Here is a 20,808-nt window from a genome sequence, read left to right on the forward strand (position 1 = left end):
AATTTCTATCTCATTAATCGTATATCAAACATATAATTTGATAACTTCTACACAAGCTCATAATAAAACCAATTGAATCATATTACATAAATTATTATGCAATCACATATGAAACTTAAATACATTATAACATGGCCGAACGTACTAATGATGTATATATACAAGTGCACAATTCATCTTAAAAATAAAAGCCATACTTAACACTTGAACACAAATAACACTCTAGTGTGCATCTAAATCATATCTATATTAATATACCTAAACTTCATTTTTTATCCTATTAACTACTCTTTATTTCGATCTCACCATTATCAATATCATAAGAATACCAAATTAAATTAAATATCATATTTGGATTTACAACCACACATGAACATATACCTATATTAATATTAGTAACAACTTGACATTTTTAACTATCCATTAATATTAACCCAAAACATACTTAATCATTACCATTATTTACCATTTGAACCCATGCCAAAACAACCAACCAAAATAATCATAAAACATATTCATTACTTACCACTTAGCAACCGAACCTGTTAAGTTAATATACCACATTTCATATTTCCAAAATGAGCTAACTACTAAAATGACTACCAAAACCAAACTCATTAAACATTTTTATTAAGAACATGTAAAACCAAACTTAATCATAATAAGCAAGCCATTTTCGCATGGCTTTAAATACATACTCATTCAAAATAATTAACTCCAACACTAATCTATACATGTCACATAACCGAGTCTCAAAACATTATTCACTGAAATGATAACCGGATAGTGTGATGTTGTCTCCATCGACTTCCAACCTGAGCAGATCTCCGAAAATTTATAAACATAGGAAAAACACACAGAATAAGCTTTGAGAGCTTAGTAAGCTATAAGCAAATAAATAACTCATTGACAATAAAAATTCAATTTCCAAACCAATTTATACTATCATAATCACGTTTAATTTCAAACTTATAATTTCTTATAATACATATACTTTCATTTTCCCAAATATCCATACATTTAAGATTAATATATCATTCAAATTCCTAAAGCCACAATATCAATAATTAACCAAATATACATAAACTTATATACATATATTCATAGATCATTTCATAACTATTCTTACTTTATATCATTAAGGCCGTACATAATCATTTATATAAGTTTGCACACAGGTCACAATATGATATCAGTATACTTAACCTTTGGATGAATGTACTGTATCTATTTTCAAGGCGACATTCAATTTCAAAACCATAGTACCATTATAAGATCGAATATATTCACACCCATAAACATATATTCTTGAATCAAACTTTAATATCTCAAACTTGTACTTCTTATTTAGCCGAATATACATATGTCTATACCAAAGTATCATACACTATTAAAATCATATTATCAATGCATAAAGCTGAATCTTTAAACATTTGTTTACATATACTCAAGTATTAAACCTTAATACCAAATAATTACACTTAACTTATGGCCAAATATACTTCACAATTACTCACAAATTCAAACTAACATCATACATATGTTTGTATCACATATCAAATAATCAGCTTACCTTATTTTCAAGGAAACAATAAGCTAACTCATACCTGATCATTTAGCTCGTTTAACGTAGATTACCACATCAGCATAAAGTCTTTTAGGCATAAACTTATAATAATTCACTGGCATAAAGCCTGCTAGGCCTAAGCCTGAATCTCACACCGGCAATAAGCCTACTAGGCATTAAGCCCGATTTAATTCACCAGCACAAGGCTTGCTAGGCTCAAAGCCTGAATATCACTATTATAAAGTTGTCTCATAAACAATTTATATATCGAAAATTCCAGATACTCCATATAGTTCATACGGACTTTCAAATATTATAACTCAATCGAAACGAATGCATGAACATAGTTACCATGCTTAAACACATTCGACATTAGCATATAGTAATTCATATATTTCATTTCATCATATATGCTTTGCATTTAATTAAAATTAAATACGTCTATTTGCTTATAAACTTACCTCGGACAACGATAATCGGGACGGGATAACTAGTCCACAACTTTGGTTTTTTCCCCGGTCCAAATTCGATTTCTACATTTATTGATCTAATTCAATACAAATTCAACTTATTTAATCATATATTCAATCAAATTCATCCAAAAACACATAAATAGGCTAATTACAATTTTGCCCCTGATATTTCACATTTTTTGCAATTTAGTCCCTATTTCAAAACAACACAAAATACTCAAAATTTCACTATGCCCATGTTAGGCCGAATTTACCTTAGGTCCCTAGAAGCCCATTAATTTCATTTATTTCATATTTTGACCTCTCAATTTACAAATTTCTCAGTTTAGTCCTTAATAAGCATTTTTATCAAAAATCACTTAATAAAACATGATAATCTAGCATTAAATATTTATTTTTCATCATCAAACAACAAAAGTAACAAGCTCTCATCAATGGAAAATCACAAAATACACAACTAATTCAAAAATTCAAGCATGGGCTAGCTAGAACACAAAGCAACGATCTCAAAAACGTAAAAATTATTAAAAATGGATAAGAAAATACTCACATGCATGAGAAATGAGTATAGCCTAATGCTCAAGCTTCCATGGCTGTTCTAAATGTGAATCTTCGGTGGTGGAAGGTGATAATGAACCAATTTTTTTTGTTTTATTTAATATTAACTTATTTACTAAATACCAACTTTAACCTTTAAAAATAAAATAAATTTCAACAATGCCAAACCAAATCTTCCACTAACTAAAATAGTGGCCTAATTATCCAATAAGGACTCCCACTTTAATATTCCATAGCTATTAGACACATTTGACTTATAGAACACAACTTTTACACTTTACGCGATTTAGTCCTTTTTGCTTAATTAACTATCGAAACAATAAAATTTTTCAACGAAACTTTAATATCATCTTATTGCCACTTAGTAAATATTTATAAAAATATTTACAACTCAGTTTATAGAAACAAGGTCCCGATACCTCATTTTCTAAAACCACTTGAACTTAATAAATTGCTTATAAAGCCAAAAAAATCACAATATCAAAAACTTTTTTTTTAAATCACAATTAACTCGTAAATATTAAAATAATAATGAAATAAATTTTATTTTTTGATGTCGAATTGTGGTCTCAAAACCACTGTTTTGATTAACCCTAAAAATGGGTTGTTACACTACCGGTGGCTGATTATACCGGCATATGTTGCGGATACTTGACAGCTTGTGTGTGCAGCACCACATAGCTACGTCTTGATTGACAGCTTGTTTGAGCAAGCCCGATGATAGCTCGAGAGTGAAGAATTAAAAGATATGAGATTGAGGTAGCATTGGCTACATATGTGGCACTTAGTGTGTAAGAATCCCGAGTATCCGACATTATTATCTCGAGTGGTTCACGGGTATGTCAAAGATGAAATTTTGTGTAAATTCCTTTCGAGATGGTACAGGTATGTACTTGAAGCTCATATCTATTAAATTATTGAAATGATGAATATGAGGTAAGTTTTGTGATGGAATGAGATATGATTATGAAACCATGGTAAATGCACATTTATTTATGTTATATTATTTGAATGTTACACGTATGGTAGGTTGCTTATTTCTTGCATACGAGCTTACTAAGCTATACAGCTAACTCTATTTATTTTTAATGTTTTTATAGTGTCACCAAGCTAGCTCAGAATTAGAGATCATCAGAGATTTGCCTCACACTATCAAAACTGTTATTTTGGGTATTTGATGATCTTAGTATTTTGAAAGTATGGCATGTATAGGGACTTGGTCATTTTGTTATATGTGTCATTTGATTTGGCCAAATGTATTGTCTTACATTTTTTTAAGGTCTTTTGATAATTGGCTATGTAAATTGGCTCATTTTGGCTAACATTATTGTAAGTCTATTTATATGCATGTATATGCTAATGCTTCTTGGTGATGAGATTTATAATGGTTTGTTACTTGTTGATTGGGTTTAATGCTTTGTTGTAAAAATGGATGAATAGGTCGTTATGTCGATGACCTCGTCTGATATGTATATATATCAATAAAACATGTCATTAGTTCATCTTTTGATTGATGTTATCTTGTAATGTGATGATAGTTACATGGTTGCTAGGTTTGGTGGTGAATATAGTTCATTTTGTGAAGTTTTGGTTAAGCTTTTGGTAAGATTTTTTAGGAACAAAAATGGTACATGTTTTATCTTAACTTAGCAAGTTATAAGGTTAGGTATTTTGCTTAAAATTGATAAGATTATATGTTTTGAACGGATGAATTGTTGATGATTTATATTGTTGTATTAGTGTATATACTTGTGGTACCATTAAGGGTACATTGGTTAGGCACTTAAGTTGGTTAATTCAGCATGATTTGAGTATATTTAATGGCATTTTGCATAGTTTTAATTTCTGGTAAATGGATCGCTTAGTGTCCAAGAAATCTTGAAATGGTAAACTTCATGTTTAAGGTTCATTTAAGTGTACACGGCTTGGGACATGGGCTACCACACGGCCGTGTGTATCAAGTCGGTGAGTTATACAGTTTAAGACACAGGCTGGGACACGACTGTGTGTTCCCATTTAGATTACTCACACAACACTATGTCCCCTATTTTTGAAATTTTTCATATTTTGCTGAAATTTCTTGACTTGTTTCAAATTAGTCCTTAAGGGTTTTAAGATTATTTCTATAGTCCTTTATGCTCGATTAAGCCTCATAAATGTAAGTTATTATTGTAATTCAATTACTTTATGGTATTTGGGAAATTATATTTTAAGGATCATGATTTTACCTGTTTATTTCTGTTAACTTGCTATAGCATTCCCGTAACCCTATTCCGGTGATGGATACGGGTTAGGTGTGTTACAAGAGGCCCCTTCTAAAACCACTAATAAACCCCTGAGGGAGGGAACTAAAATTTTGTTGTACTACCCATATTACTTAAACTTTTCTGTTCTTTTTGTATGAAATTTTCTATCTTTTTAATGATATTATCATTTTGTTTCTCCATTGTCTTTCTCACCACAATATTATCAATATAACAAAGTATCCTTCACAAAAATGAAAGTTTCACATACTTGAAAGACTAATACAGGTTTGGCATAATGTACTTTTCTATCAGAGAATAGGCTAAATTGAAAGGTCTGATGCTAATTAAATTTAACACCCTTAACCTGACCCAAATCATCGAGCCCGGATGTCGAACGTTACGACATAAACACACTTAGAATAAATTTTAACCAAACTATGTATAGTCTTTTTACTAGCATATTTCATATTATTTTAATAAAGATTACTTAACAAAAGAAATAAAGACAACATTCAGAAATACAACAAACTCTTAAGAACAAAATATTATAATATATTACAATACAAAAGTTCATCAAAGATAAAATCTTCCTAGCGTAATGCACTATATGTCATATTCCTAAAATGTACTATGTATGCACAATAACCCAACTCGCCCATTCCTTGGCAAATTCTTGGCTTGGTCTCCCCTGGCGTACTCATTCTTACGTCAACACTTAAAACATAAACAAAGTACTAGTAAGTTCACGCGAACTTAGTGAGTTTTAATGCTAAAAACCTTTGAGCTGCACTAGTTGAATTTCTTATCTTAAAGGTTTGGACTACCATTCTGTCTTTCGTGGATTTTTTCATAATAATGAATATATGCCTATATGCCAACATCCATATTTAATGAATCACTCTCATTTCACTCATTTACTAATTCCAGATCTTCCCAATCAATATAGATCCTAATCCTTCTTAGAACACAAGATACTTCATAGAAGAATGTCTTTACAAAACCCAATTTTAGTGAATTTCCTCTTCAAGCAAATGATTCATATTCTTCAAGAATGGTTATTCACAGAAACTATTCTTTGGAGGAGAATTACTAACTGGTCTTACATTTGGTTGATTCCGATATTGTTTTTAACAACTGCACGACCACTAATCAGATCGTATCCTGAATTAATCCCAAAACCACCTCATAGTAATAATGAAACATTCCAAATCATTCAAAAGAATTTTGAAGGTCTATCTTACATAGCATAAGAACACGCAGATTGATAAAAGATTTAGATTCAAAAGAACTCAAGAGCGAAACATGATATGACAAATGTTAGATAACTTAGTTTTCAACCATACACAACCTATACAAACTCTAACAAACGAATTATGATACCTTCCATAACTATGAATACATCCATGTCCTATATTGACAAACTATTATGATAGATTCCCTTTTCACAAATACAAATGCATACTTTTTTTTCTGGAATTGTCCCTCAACACTCATTCAGTTTCATTACAAGAATAATCATACCAAGTTAACTTCAAATGTAACAGATCCTTATCATAGAATTATCCTTCAAAGATATCTCAGAACTTAACAAGAGCTTACCACAAAGGCAGATAGCCAGATTCTACCACATAGGTATCCTGAAATACGCCACATAGGCATTTTAGAATTCTCCGTAAAGGCTACACAGAGTATGCCACTAAAACTTAGCAGATCACACCACAAATTCAACATACAGAATCACGTGTTTACTGTCCCTGTGGACTTTCACAAAAAGTGTCATGGATTTCATCCTCATGGACTTATACATATCCTTATGTCTTGATTTGCCAGTCCATTTTACATATTGCTAAAAGCATCACAATGAGTATTATTATTATCATATTATGTCATGGTCTTAGCCACATGGACTTACGCATCCTCACGTCATCAGTTGCTAGTTGAATCTTCATCTCACTGAAGGCAAAACCATCAGTGTATTCTTTGTCATATAATCCATTGGGTTTACACCATATGGACTTATGCATGTCATCATATCATGATCTATCAGTCTAGTTAGCAATATAACTACCCTACTAGAGGCATCACAAATGAATGTTTTACTCACAAGTTACTTAGCCAACTTTGTTCACAGACTTGACTGATTATTACTTTCTTAAATAAGATATAATAGGAAAACTTACAATTCAACATCTTCTCAAACAGTACCTTACACATATCATCCTTACTCATGTAGATTCTTTACATTACTTTGTATACACACTTACCAGTTGTCTAACATATTACAATTATGTGTATTTCTAACTAAATAGTCCAAATGTAGGAGCCAAGATGGAGACTCACCTAGACTGCAACTTGGAGTGCCAAACTCGAACATACCTCTCGAATCAACAACAACTGCTAAAAAAATATGGAACCACCATTAAAACCAATTTACAAACAATAGGCTAGCATCTCAATTATAGATAACCCCATGTAAGGCTTCTTATTCATAACTTACTATTCATATGTTTCTTAATATCCTTATTCTTTCAGAAACCTAACATGCAGAGCTATTAGACTTATCAGATTTATTAAAAAAGAAGCGAACATTTCAGTTTAAGAAAAAGAACCAGAGAGTAATATTAAAGGAAGACAAATCCCCTTAAACAAACCATTCTCTCTCTCTATATATATATATATCTAGTTCCCCTTAGTCAAACTTGACCAATGTCAATTGCATCCAAATTTGTCCTAATAAATGGCCTACAAAATCTAGGAGAAATATAAATAAGAATCCTATACATATACTATTTGACCAATCAATTTAGTTAGCTTTTAACTAGATCATGTTACATGGACCCAATTAGAACAGTGCTCAAGCAAATGGGCGTACTATATATATTAGGCAAAAATTAACACTAGGTTTACTCTTCAATTGTCATATTCTTTTCTTAAATAGCAAAATACCCTGAGATAAAAATCTTTAATTACTTCTAAGGAAGATACATTATGCCAAACGCTAATCTACTAGAAGACTGTTAATTGCCGAATTATTGACCGCCTCCAGACGTACAAACATCCAGAGTGTGAATACTGCTACAAAATATATGTAATTTGAGGTGATATTTGCAAGTATACGAGTCAAGTTGTAATATAGTTTGTTTATAAAGAAACACTTTGTAAGTATTTCGAGGATCGTACCCAAAAGAGGCTGGTACTAAATTAATTGTAACCTAAATTCCAATAGATCAAATTAGAACTTTAAATAAACTATGTAAAGGCTTTTTTGGTTTTTATAATTAAAGAACTAAAAATAACATAACTAGATTATAAACTGGATCAAATGTAGACATGAATGATTAGCTTGCTTCAATAATTCTTATCAACTGTCATTTTTGGGTTCCACGTCAATAAGCTAGTTGATATCCCAGTAGGATATTTTGATCTTCCACTAAAATACCAAGTCGGCAAGGACTACTTGTCTTCTGACCTCACATTCCAAACTAGCTTGGGGTGAAGGTGTTCACGGATAGGCTATAGCAATTGTGGGTTCATTCCCACCTTGATGACTTCCTAGGATTGTCAGGCCTAGGGTTTTAAGTTCTGCCTCTTCCAAACAACTGATCCATTGAGTAACCCTATAAAATAGTTAATAATTCATACCTCTACTCAGTAATTCCCCATAAAAGGATTAGTTCGACATGGAATCAATAAACATCATAAACTAGGTATTGAATATATGCATAAAGAATAAAACAAGAGTATAGTTTAGAAAATCCTGTTTGTCTTTGATATATGAAGTGCTGAAATCCTCAAATTTTTTATTGCATCTACAAATCAAGTTCTCCAAAGAAAACTAATGAAAAGAACTGAAAATAAGTGAATGTAAATCAAAGACTCAAATTAAACTTTTTTATTGAATGTAAATGAAATTATGAAAACTTGACTAAAACATAATAGAAGTGCTTGTATTCAAGCTCCTCAAATGCGAAAACTAGTTTAATCTACTATACCAAATTACTAAAGATCAATTACTATTCCAAACAGATAACTTCACTTCTACATGCTTCCAGTCGAATCCTTTAAATTTTAGGTGTGACAACTCTCTCCCCCTTAACGAAAAAATCATCCTCAAATTTTTTTAACTTGTGAATTTCCACTACTATGATTGCATAACTAACTGTTCTCACCCAACATATAGAACAGATTGGAAAAATCCTCACATACTTATAATGACTTCTCTTTAGAGGCATATACCTTAGAGATCCTTGCTGGTGAGAATACCAACAATAACTTCCAATCGATGGACTTGAAACTTTACAGGTAATCTTGTAATTTAAAAATGTTACTTAACCTATGCTTTGACAGATGTCGAATTGATATTAGAGGATTTGAACAGTTGGAAGAAAAATTGAACTTCTCTCATACGTTTGGTTCTCTATAAAACTCAAACTTAAACAACCATTTCAAACACCTTGCTGAATCATCTGAACCCTAACTTCTTTTCCGTCAAAGATTTTGTTTCTTTCGCCTTCAGTTCTCCTTCTTTCCAAGGTAATACTCACTTTTCTTTTCCATTTCATTTCATTATTACAAAATGTTAAGAACCACCACACAAGGGAGGGGTCGAGGCTAGAGTAACCAAAACAACAATCCCCAAGGTCCCGATGACACTCCACCACACGTAGAGGCTCTGATGTACAAATGTACTACCACCCAAGATGAAATACATCGGTACTTAGGAGCCTTGGGCATCCTCCATCCAAACTTTGTCAATGATTTCTAATGAAAACAAAGCTGTTGCCTGAGTGACAATACCAAAGGTTTTATCCTTCCTTTAATCTTGTTGGAACCTGAATTCCACTTGCCACTCCATCCTTTCTTCTGTGTAGTGCTCTATGAATATGGTATCACTCCTCGGCAACTCTCTGAACTTCCTAGGTGGATGTTGATGGCTTTCTTTAAAAAATTTTGCATGCATAACGTGCCACCGATGCTGGGCGTATTCTAAAAGTTTTACCCATTAAAGGCAAAAAGACAAAGAGCCTCAGTTGGTAATGCCCATTTCAATATACGCCCAAGTTGTGAGCGCATAATCCAAAATTAAATTTTGAATCTACATTTAAAGAGGGAAAAGTATGTGAGAGTTATCTGTATTGAGAATGGGTTTGGCTTTCCCACAGGATGGTCCCAACCTCGGGAAAATGTTTGTGCACAATGTCAGCTATTCGACTCCCAAGTTGCTTGGAAACAACACAATCGACTAAAAAAAGGGTGAGTACTGGAGTTGGTTGAAGTTGTTTTAGTCATAAAAGTCTTTCAATATTGCTTACAAGATTTAAGCCCAAACAGTCATCGGGAAAATGACCCTATAAATTGGTTGGATGATTTTAATATTCATACTACTTTAGCGGCCTGGCCTCATAATGCAATTGGGGATTCGACAAAGGTTTTAACAGGGCACATAAGGGAACCTTCCTTCTTTTTCTATGACATTTATGAACCATGTCCACGCAAATTGAATATTACACATCCTAGTACTCCTTCTACTTCCTCTTCAAGTCAGGAAAATTCTCATGTTGGTGGTGCTGGGTCTCCCTTGAATTCTTATATTGTGCCCATTCCAACACCAAACATAGATATCACAACTATTCTAGATTAGGCTCATGTAAAAGAAAGAGCTACTACGACTCCATCAGAAGAACAACAGCTAAGAAGACTTAAAAGAGACTTAGGATGGAACTGAGCACCCAAGAAATCGAGGAAAGTAAACACCCACAATTAAAGCAGCGTAGACTCTTGAAAGGGTTCCCTACTCCAGGAATTCATATTTCTCTAGTTCTTATCCTTCCTATAGTTCCTACTCCACTAGTGGAGTCTGCCCATTCTATAGGCTCCATTGTTCATACTACTTATCCTCCTTTAGTTGAGGTCCTAATAGAAACGGTATGTCTAGAACAACTCGTGGTTCCTTCCAGTTCTCAAACTCCTAACACTTCCTCTAGCGAAGCTGAAGAGTTGATCCCATAGCGTGATCTATTAAAGTCAAGGTCATCTTCTGTCTCATTAGGCTCTAACTTTTAGCAACAAAGTAACATAGTGCCTCAGCAGGTAAGAGAATCTCTCTCGTCCAATCTTCAAATCCTAAGTTGTCTCCCCTTTCAATTTTGGAAAAATCTTCACAAGCCTTATCTGTGGAGAATAGGCTTTGGAGTTGGGCCCTCCAAGAAACCAATAATCTTCATCGTGAAAAGATAGCAATATGGAGGATATTGTAAAAACTAGTAAACAATCCATGGCCTAACTACGCCGAACTAGTCAAATTATCAGAATAATATCGAGTAATTTTAGCGATTCAATAGTTAATTAAGGAAAAATGACTAAACCTTAAGAATTGAAAAACTTGATTCCTATTGAATGTTAGTTGGAAAGGGTTTAATTAAGATTGGTTAAGGGATTTAGATGGTAATTTACCACTTTTTAGTTTCGTTGACGGTTTCTACTTGGTTTTTCTAATAAAATTATAATAAAGGTTAAGTTAAAATTTTAAGTTAAAATTTAATAAAACATAAAACTTAAGTGGTCGACCATTTTTATCATCTCTTCTCAACCAAACCACCATTGTTAAAAGCTTGGGGGAATTTGTTCATCTTCTTTTCCTTACATGGTGAGTAATCTAAGCTTATTTCTCATAAATTTTACGTTTTTGAGATCGTTGTAGCTAAATCTAACTAACCAAGAGACTATTTCATAAAACTATTAAAGGTTTTAAAAGTTACCATTGATGATTTTTAAATATTCTTGGTGTTAATTGATAGATTTGTAAACTTGGTTGTTAAACGAGACTAATTTGTAAAGGGATTTTTGTTAGTTTTGAGCTTAGGGAATAATATGAAAATATGTTAATTTTAGCATGAAATTTCTATAATTTTTAGTATTTGAAGCATGGTTAAAAATGAAAATATAATTGGTTCTAAGGTTAGGGTTAAAATGTGAAAGTTATAATAGTTTTGGTTTTAGGGACTAAATTGAACAAAGAGTAAAAGTTAAGGAAAATTTTGTAAAAATGAAATTAATAGGTCATATACATGAAAATGAGCATGATAATGTAATTGAATTTATCTATTATATATATCAAGGATTGAATCGTATGGAGAAAAATTGGGAAAAAGGGAAAATTACAGAATAGTCCCTATGAATCAACTCTATAGCCGAATATATTTTAGGTAAGTTCACATTGTATTGCAATGTTTTTATACATATTGTTTGCTGCTGAAAAGACAACAATGATATAAATAAAAATGTTATCATTCTCATTCCGAAAACTGATGAGCCCAAGGTGTAACAGCCTAGTTTAGACCCTAATAAAAATAGTGGTTTTGAGGCCACAAATCCGAGTCAAAAAAATTATTTTTATATTATTCTTGGTGTTTATATCATGTGAGTATGTATGTGTGAAAATTTTGTGAGCTAAGTTTATCGTTTAAGTGGTTAATTAGAGAAAAAGGACTTAACCGCGTAAAATGCAAAAGTTGCATGCTATAAGTTAAAAGTGCCAATTTGTTATGGCTTATTAATGAAAAGTCCTTATGTTGAAACTAGACCATGGATAGTGGAAATTGACATAAATGACCATTAAATGAATGTTTTTAAATGGTTTTAAATAAGGTTAATTTGGTAATTTAGCTAAATAATGTATAATAAATAAAACAAAAGATGAAAAATATGTTCATCTTTTTTTCTTTGAACCGAAATTAGAATGACTTGTTTAAGAAAGAGATTAGTACGAGATAAAAGAAAGACTTGTTTAAGAAAGAGATTGTAATTCATGAGTGTTTGATTTCTATCCCTAATGGTTCAATGGGTAAAAGAATGACTTGTTTAAGAAAGAGATTAGTACGAGATGGTACAGGTACGTACGGAACCTATTTGAGAATTGTATTGAGAAATATCAATGAGAAGTTAATGAATCATGTTTTAAGACATGATAGAAAGGTTTGTGTTAATGAGATGTTGTTTTGGTAATGTGAATAAGATTGAATTATAATTATTTGATGAATTGAATAGCTTAACTACAAATTTACTAAGCTATGAAGCTTACTGAGTGTTATTTGTCTATATTTTATAGATAATCAAAGCTAGCTTGGACTCGGGGATCGTCAGGAGCATCGTCACACTAACGATCATTTGTTGGTATTTTTGAAGCTTGTATATATGGTATATGGCATGTATAGGCTAGTGTCATTTTGATACATTTTGAGCCCTAACATTAGCCATGTGATTTGGCTTTTTAATGATGTAAATATTGGTATGATTTTATTCAATTAAGTTGGCTTATGTTTTATGTTTGATAAGTGATATATGTGATATATATAATGCCTTTATATGTTGGCTTGTTTTAGTATGTTTGCCATAGTTAATTTATTGATATATGTACTTTTCACTATAATGAGATGCATTTCGATGCTCAAAAATGCATTTCGCAAATCAAATAATTTCATCGAATAATAATTCATGTTAATTTATTGATATATGTACTTTTCACTATGTAGGAGGTCCATTGGAGACATTTTGTACCATTTTCGTTCATCTTCGAGTAGGGGTCACTTTGCTGGTTCACGAATTGTAGCATAGATTTTACAAGCTGGGTTCTTTTGGCCTACATTGTTCAAGGACGTTTATGCATATGTGAGAAACTGTGATAGATGCCAAAGAATCAAAAACATACCAAGAAGGAACGATATGCCCTTAATGAATATTTTAGAGATAGAATTTCTCGATGTATGGGGCATTGATTTTCTAGGCCTATTTCCTTCTTCATATAGTAATAAGTTTATTTTGGTAGTTGTGGATTACGTATTCAAGTGGGTTGAAGCCGAAGCATACCCAACTAATGACTTTAAGGTAGTCATACGATTCGCACATAAGCATGTATTTACTCAGTTTGGGACTCTTAGAGCTATAATTAGCAATGAAGGATCTGAAATTGTAAATAAGTGGCTTAAGTGGTTCTTTACAAGTACGATGTAAATCATAAGATTGCCACTGCCTATCACCCACAATTGAATGGGAAAGTTGAAAGGGTGAATCAAGAAATCAAAGTATTCTTGAAATAATAGTGCGTCCTAAAAGAATAAATTGGTTTCGAAGGCTCGATAATGCACTATGGGCCTATCGAACTACTTTTAAGACAACATTAAGAATTTTACTTAATTAGTAATTTTAGACTTGAATTTTGAAAGTATGTGAAATTATGCTTAATTACATGATTTTCATGCATATTTTGTATTAGTTCATGTTAATCTATTAATATATATACTTTCATTATGTAAGAGGTCCATTGGAGACATGATTTAAATAAATAAAAGATGGTCATTCACATATTATCCATGTGGATGGCAAGGCCATGCAATTTTGGGCATGGGGTTGACTACTTAACCCAATAAAGAAGGTGATAAAAGATGGAAATCTGCTAAGATGTTGGACTGAAAAAATCGTCCAACAAGGGGAATTAAAAACCCAATTTCGGCACTTGATGTTGGCTGCCTAAAATGAAGCACTCTTTAGCTGTCTACCTTCTAAACCCTTATAAAAAAGAAGCTTCAATCAAAACTGAGCACATCAGTCAGAATAGATCCTAAAGGCTGTTGAACTAAGCAGAGTTGAGGACATTAGTCAGAATAAATCTGAAAGGCTGCTGAACTGAGCAGAGTTGAGCACATCATATAGGTAAAATTGCATGTAGATTAGAAATTGCATTAGGGATCACTCTTGCATTTAATTATTCTAATCATCACTATCCAAATTTATTGAGTTTTTTTACATCAATTGTTACTTTATAATTTTGCAATTAACTTGTTTAAGCTTATATTAATTATAATTTTGCAATTAATTGTTTAAGCTTATACAGCCCCTGTGGAGATGATAACTCATTTTTACTTCCTTATTACTTGAACGACTATGTATACTTTCGTAAACAACTTACAATTCGTTACAGAACCCAACCCACACGTGACGACCATTTTTTCCCAAATCTTAGCAATCTCTAAAGTATCTTTCTGCAATTGTTAAGGACTTGATAACTGTTGTAATATATCACATTACTAGGGTGGTGAGACTCAATATTCAACATGGAGACTTTGTCCATGCTTTAGGTAATTTGTTTAAGCCTTAATTTTCTATTTACGCTTAGGTTCTCATTTTATATGCTTCGGCCTCTCTACCTTTAGGGAATAGATTTAATGCCTACTTGTTGTAGGAACCACATCATGAATATAAGATTATTTTTTTCAAAAAAATTAATAAAATAATAGTTATTGATGCCGCTAAAGATAATTAAAAAAAGGTATTGATTTTTTTACAATGAGTGTGTTTGGTGGTGGTGTTGGTGGGGCCTATGATACGACCACGGCCTCGTTGAGGTGTTTGAGACGTGTAGTTGCCCAATCGTTAAAATGAGAAGTATTCTTCTATTAGAAGCAAAAGGATGAATTTGGCTAAGTAGAGACTTTTTTTTTCTATTAAGTCTTAATTTTCTATTTATGCCTCGAACCCTGTCCCGATGTTGGATACGGGTGAGGAGTGTTACACTGGAAGTTTTTTTAAGTAGCACCGGGACATTGTAGGAAAGGATACCTTAATGGATATGAGAATATTTCTTTGGTTAACGAAACCATTATTATTTTAAATCCTAACGATAGAGATCCTTGCGATATGACTAATTTTCGCCCTATAAGTTTGTGCATGTACATCTACAAGATTGTTGCTAAGGTATTGGCAAACCGGTTAAAAGCTATCCACCCTAATTGTATAAGTCAAAATCAAAGTGCTTTCGTCCCGGGGAGAATGATTCATGACAATATCTTAATCGCGCACGAGCTCCTTCACTATCTCAAAAGTGCTAGAAACCGGCCTAATAAAGGTTGTGTCATCAAACTTGACATGAGTAAAGAATATGATCGCGTGGAATGGAATGTCATCAAGGCGGTTATGTGGAAAATGGGTTTCAACAAACAGTGGCCCGACAAAATTATGGCTTGTGTTCATTTTTGTGAAGTATTTAATTAAGTGTAATAATATGCGTTGTCTATTTTCTTGGCCCCTAAGATAAGCAGAATTTGGTAGTCTGCAAAGGAAAGAGGAAAATATTGGACAATACTCTCTTGGAAGAATTTGTGTCAGCCTAAAAGGATGGGGGTATTAGTATTCATAATATTCATGATATTTTTCTAAAAATATTTTTATTTTCCGGAATTTTATTTACCTATTTAGTTAATGTTGTAACTTCTCTCAATTAAACCCCATTTTAATTTATTTTTCAATAAAATATTTCCTTTAACCAAAAATTATTTAAAACCATAAAATTGAATTCTCTAAAAATATTTTTATTTTTTGGAATATTATTTACCGATTTTTAAATGAAATTAGGCTAACTAAAAATTTTTTAACAAAATGACAAATAAACCCGATTAACTCCTAGCTTTCACCCGGAACCCGATAAACTTACTCAAAACTAGTAGACCTATTTTTAGGGCCTTACAAACACAATATACTTTGGAAAATTTGTGATTACAAGTAGGTTTGGACAAATTAGGATTGGACAAAGGGTTTTTGAAGATTGTTGAGATATGTTTGATACTCAAAGATTAAGTATGATCTTTTGAATTGTGTGAAGAAAAGTAGGATCGAAGATAACTCTGGACAAGTACGAATGGAATTTAGCAAAGAATGTAAAATAATTTTTCAATGTTGTTTGGCTAAATACAAAAGTTATGAGTATGAAACCAAAGCGATGATTTTGAACAGAATAAAAAATATGGTGCAGAATGCATCGATATAGCAAAAGGAGTCGTCTACAATAAAAAAAGAATTGCCTCAGTAATGTAATCAACATTTGATTAAATGCATGAATCGATATAGTAAATGAGGTAACCTCAGTAACAATGGTTGATTGTGAGAGTAATATAATTTGTGAATGAACCAAGGAAAGATTTGGTAAACATATGTAGCTTATTGATGGTTAAATCACACTTTTCATCAATCTGACTATTAGGCTCTATTTATGAAGCTAAACCTATGAAGCACGGACAAGATTTGTATAGAGAGGATATATTTCCTTTGACTTGTATTGAAATTCAGTTGGGTAAGTTTTAAGTATGCAAGCTTCTTACTCAATCCACAAATTGTCAGACATGGCATCTAGAACATTGTTTGCTAGGTGTAACGTTATGACGTGTAGTAGGCAATAATCTGAAAGTTGTCAGACATTAGTAAAATTAGCCATAAAGACGCTAATAACACATGAAAAAGAGAAGAAACTTTCAGTGTTGGTACTAAGTAGTAGCAGACATTGAAACCTCAATGAATATAACAATGGCAGTAAAGTACAAAACACTCATAGAATGGATATGAAAACAAAAGACATACCTTTGCGTCATGGGCCATGAAACATCAATTAAACACCATAACCTAAAGCGAACGTGATGGAGAGAAAAGAGCACAGCACCACGGAAAAAGTAGGTAAACCAGAAATTCATCGAATCACTGTTCATCCGCCGCCATAATCACCATACGGCTCATCCGAAGATAACAGGCAAATTGGGCAGACGGATCCTATAGCTACCGATGGAGAGAATCGAAACAGTGGGAAAAATTCCAAGAATGGAACACTTATGAATCTTAAGAGAATTTCATACAGAAACAGTTTAAAGGAATGAAATAGCACACATAACGTAACATAAAATCCTACCAGGAAATTGACAAACAGAAAAGAATGAAAAATAAAAGAAAAAGGCAAACATTTTGAATCGTTGTGTAGAGTTGGAGGGATGTCAAATTTTGGGAGGATTAGAGGCGGGATATCTGTGAAATCAATTGAAACGGTGCGTGGAGGAAACAATTGAAACGGTGAGTTTTGAATTAATAATTCATCAACAGTTTATGTTTTTTAGCTTCGAAAACTTTGAAAAGCCATAACTTTTCGCTCGATTGTCCGACTGAGACTATTTTTTTATTTCGAATAACTTTTCGAGATCTACGCGCTGACAAACGGCCGAAGGCAGTCTGCCGCAGTTTTCGTCAAAAAAGATTCTTTTTTGCTACTAAATTTTGATTTTTTCGGTTTAAAATGTAATTTTAAAACATTTAAATTATTATTTCGCTTACTTATTTGAAGTAAACACCGAATTTTTTTTACAGAATTATTGTATTATTTTTTCTTATTTGACACATGTATGGAATAGGTCCGATAAATCATTAGAGCTTAACGTAATATAATTAAGATAATAAAAATACTCTTATATCAACTAATTAGTTTAGCTTAGTTGGTTAAGATGCTTGCTCTTTCCTTTAGTACCTTGGTTCAAATCCTGTTGTTAGCAATTTTGAATCTTTTTTTTACCTCATACCTTGCTCTTTTTCCTTATTACCTTGGTTCAAATCTTTTTTGTACTTGTTGCATTTATTATTTTTAATCAATTAACTCTTCAAAATAGTATAGACGGATTGACAATTTGAGCTGCATATTATAGTAATACATTAATATACAGACACATAATACATTAATATATACTATTAGTACAATAGTATAGAAGGATTCACAATTGATATACGGGCACAAACATATTTGAGCTACAATATTATGAATATTAAATTGCTAAAGCTAAAATTTTAGAATTGTTGTATAAATTTTTAAAATTTAATGTGCAATAAATTATACATAATACAAGATTTGTGTTTTTAAGATGTTATTAGTATAAAAAAACATATCTTATACAAAAATAATGACGGTACTAAAATATACAAAAATATTACACAAAATTCATTCCTTGTTCACTGTGCATTCATTCTTATCTTATCCTCAATTCAATGTGCTGTAATTATTAACATTGACGGTGAACTTAATAAAAATAATTATTAGTATAAAAAAACATATCTTATACCAAAATAATCATCCTACTTTTGACAATAAATACGTAACAAAATGTAAAATGGAGTATGGAGTATGAAGAGTATGGAGCATGGAGTATTTTAAAAAATTTATATTAATACTGATGTAAAGGGTAATTAATAATATATCGGCACGTGTCTTACAATGGTATTTCTATATATTCATTTTTTTTGCACTTCAATTTTGTTTTCCTTTATCCTTGTTTCATGTTCATTTGAATGTGTACATTTGTCCACTTCTCAACTGTTTTGTACAATTTATAATCACAGCTACAGCTACTAAATTCAGAGAAGAGTTTTAGAATTTATAATCACAGCTACAGCTACAATTTATAATCTCGTACCACCGACGTCCTAGGTTGCCGATGGCGTCCAAGGCTGCAGCACGTCCAAGCAACAATGTGCCGATGCTCTCGGACCATCGACGTCCTAGGTTACCAAGGGTGCCTGATGCTCCGGCACGACTAAGGGCCTAAGGTGCCGAAGGCTCTTGTTCCAAAAGGGGAGGGACCGGGATGATTCAAAAGGGGAGGGAGCTGGAGGAGGGACCGGAACGACTTGTAGCATCATTTTCTATATTCCAGGATGGCTCGCTGGAGCACTGCCAGGATGGCTTGCCGGAGCACTGCCGGAATAGATCGCTGGAGCACCGCTGGGAACCTAACCGGTGATGGGGGGAACCAACGTCTGGGCATGAAATGGGCGTGGGCAGTGCCCTGGACAACCCCTGTTCGCCTCAATATCACCTCCCTCCTAAAGAGCTAAAAAAACTTGGTCAATGTGCTACCAGGCGACATTCATGTGTCTGAAATAGGGACACTTTATGGTGCCAGTGCTTCTGCACCAATGGGGGCCCAAAATTAGCTTTTGTGCTCGACCCTCCCACACATCCGATGCACCAAGGTGCCGATACTGCCCGATGCTCCGACACATCAAAGGGGTCGGTGGTACCTGATGGCCCCGCACCACGGGATGGCACATGCTACCAATAGTGTACGAGGCTACCGTACGACCGGAGGCCAAAGGTGCCGGAGGCTCTTGTTGCGAAAGGGGAGGGATAGTGACGATTCATTCATTGTTAGGTACCGAACATGCAACGGTATCTGAATTCTAGCTTTGGGACGGTTCATTCATTATTGGGGACCGAACATGTAACAGTATCTGAATTCTACCTTTTGGGATTGGGAAGGGACTCGTTGCGCCGTTTTGTATATCTCAGGATGGCTCACCGAATCATCGCTGGAATGGATCGTCGGAGCACCGCCGAGAACCTAACCGATGGTGGGGGGCACCGACGTCTGGGCATACGATGGGTGTGGGCAGTGCCCTGGATAACCCCTGGTTGCTCAATATCACTTCCCCCCTAAAGAGCTAAAAAAACTCGGTCAATGTGCTACCAGTTGACATTCATGTGTCTGAAACAGGGACAGGTTTCAGATGTCTGAAACAGGGACACTTTTTTCAGCCCAACGCTCCCACACATCCGAGGCACCAAGGTGTCGATGTTGCCCAATGACCCGCACCACGGGATGGCCTACGTTGCGGATATTTCCCAAGGCTCCCGTACATGCCTGAAACGGGGGCAATTTTTTTTAGGCCACTTACCCTTAGTATTTTTAACTGAAAATTTTTTCTGTTGGCCCAAAAGAAATACAAGAAGCCGAATGAAATATGGCATGATGGCACGGCACGACAGAAAATTGAACAAGTGACCAACAGTTGGGAGCTTGCACCCGCACCACCACAGCCCCCGTTGTGCCATATTTCCCGAGGGGCGGCACTGCCAGGTGTTTAACTTAGAAATTTTTTCTGTTGGCCCAAAACAAACAGAAGAAGCCGAATGAAGTATGGCATGATGGCATGGCATGGCACGGTACGGCAGAAAATTGAACAAGTGCCCGGACCGCCAACAGTTGGGAGCTCGCACCTGCACCACCACGGCCCCCGTTGTGCCATGTTTCCCTAGGGGGCGGCACGGCCAAGTGTTTAACTAATTCTTTACACTAGTTCCCCCACTTAGGGACCCTAGGGCCGGGAC

Source organism: Gossypium hirsutum, chromosome A09 (assembly GCF_007990345.1).
Source record: "Gossypium hirsutum isolate 1008001.06 chromosome A09, Gossypium_hirsutum_v2.1, whole genome shotgun sequence".
Lineage (NCBI taxonomy): Eukaryota > Viridiplantae > Streptophyta > Magnoliopsida > Malvales > Malvaceae > Gossypium > Gossypium hirsutum.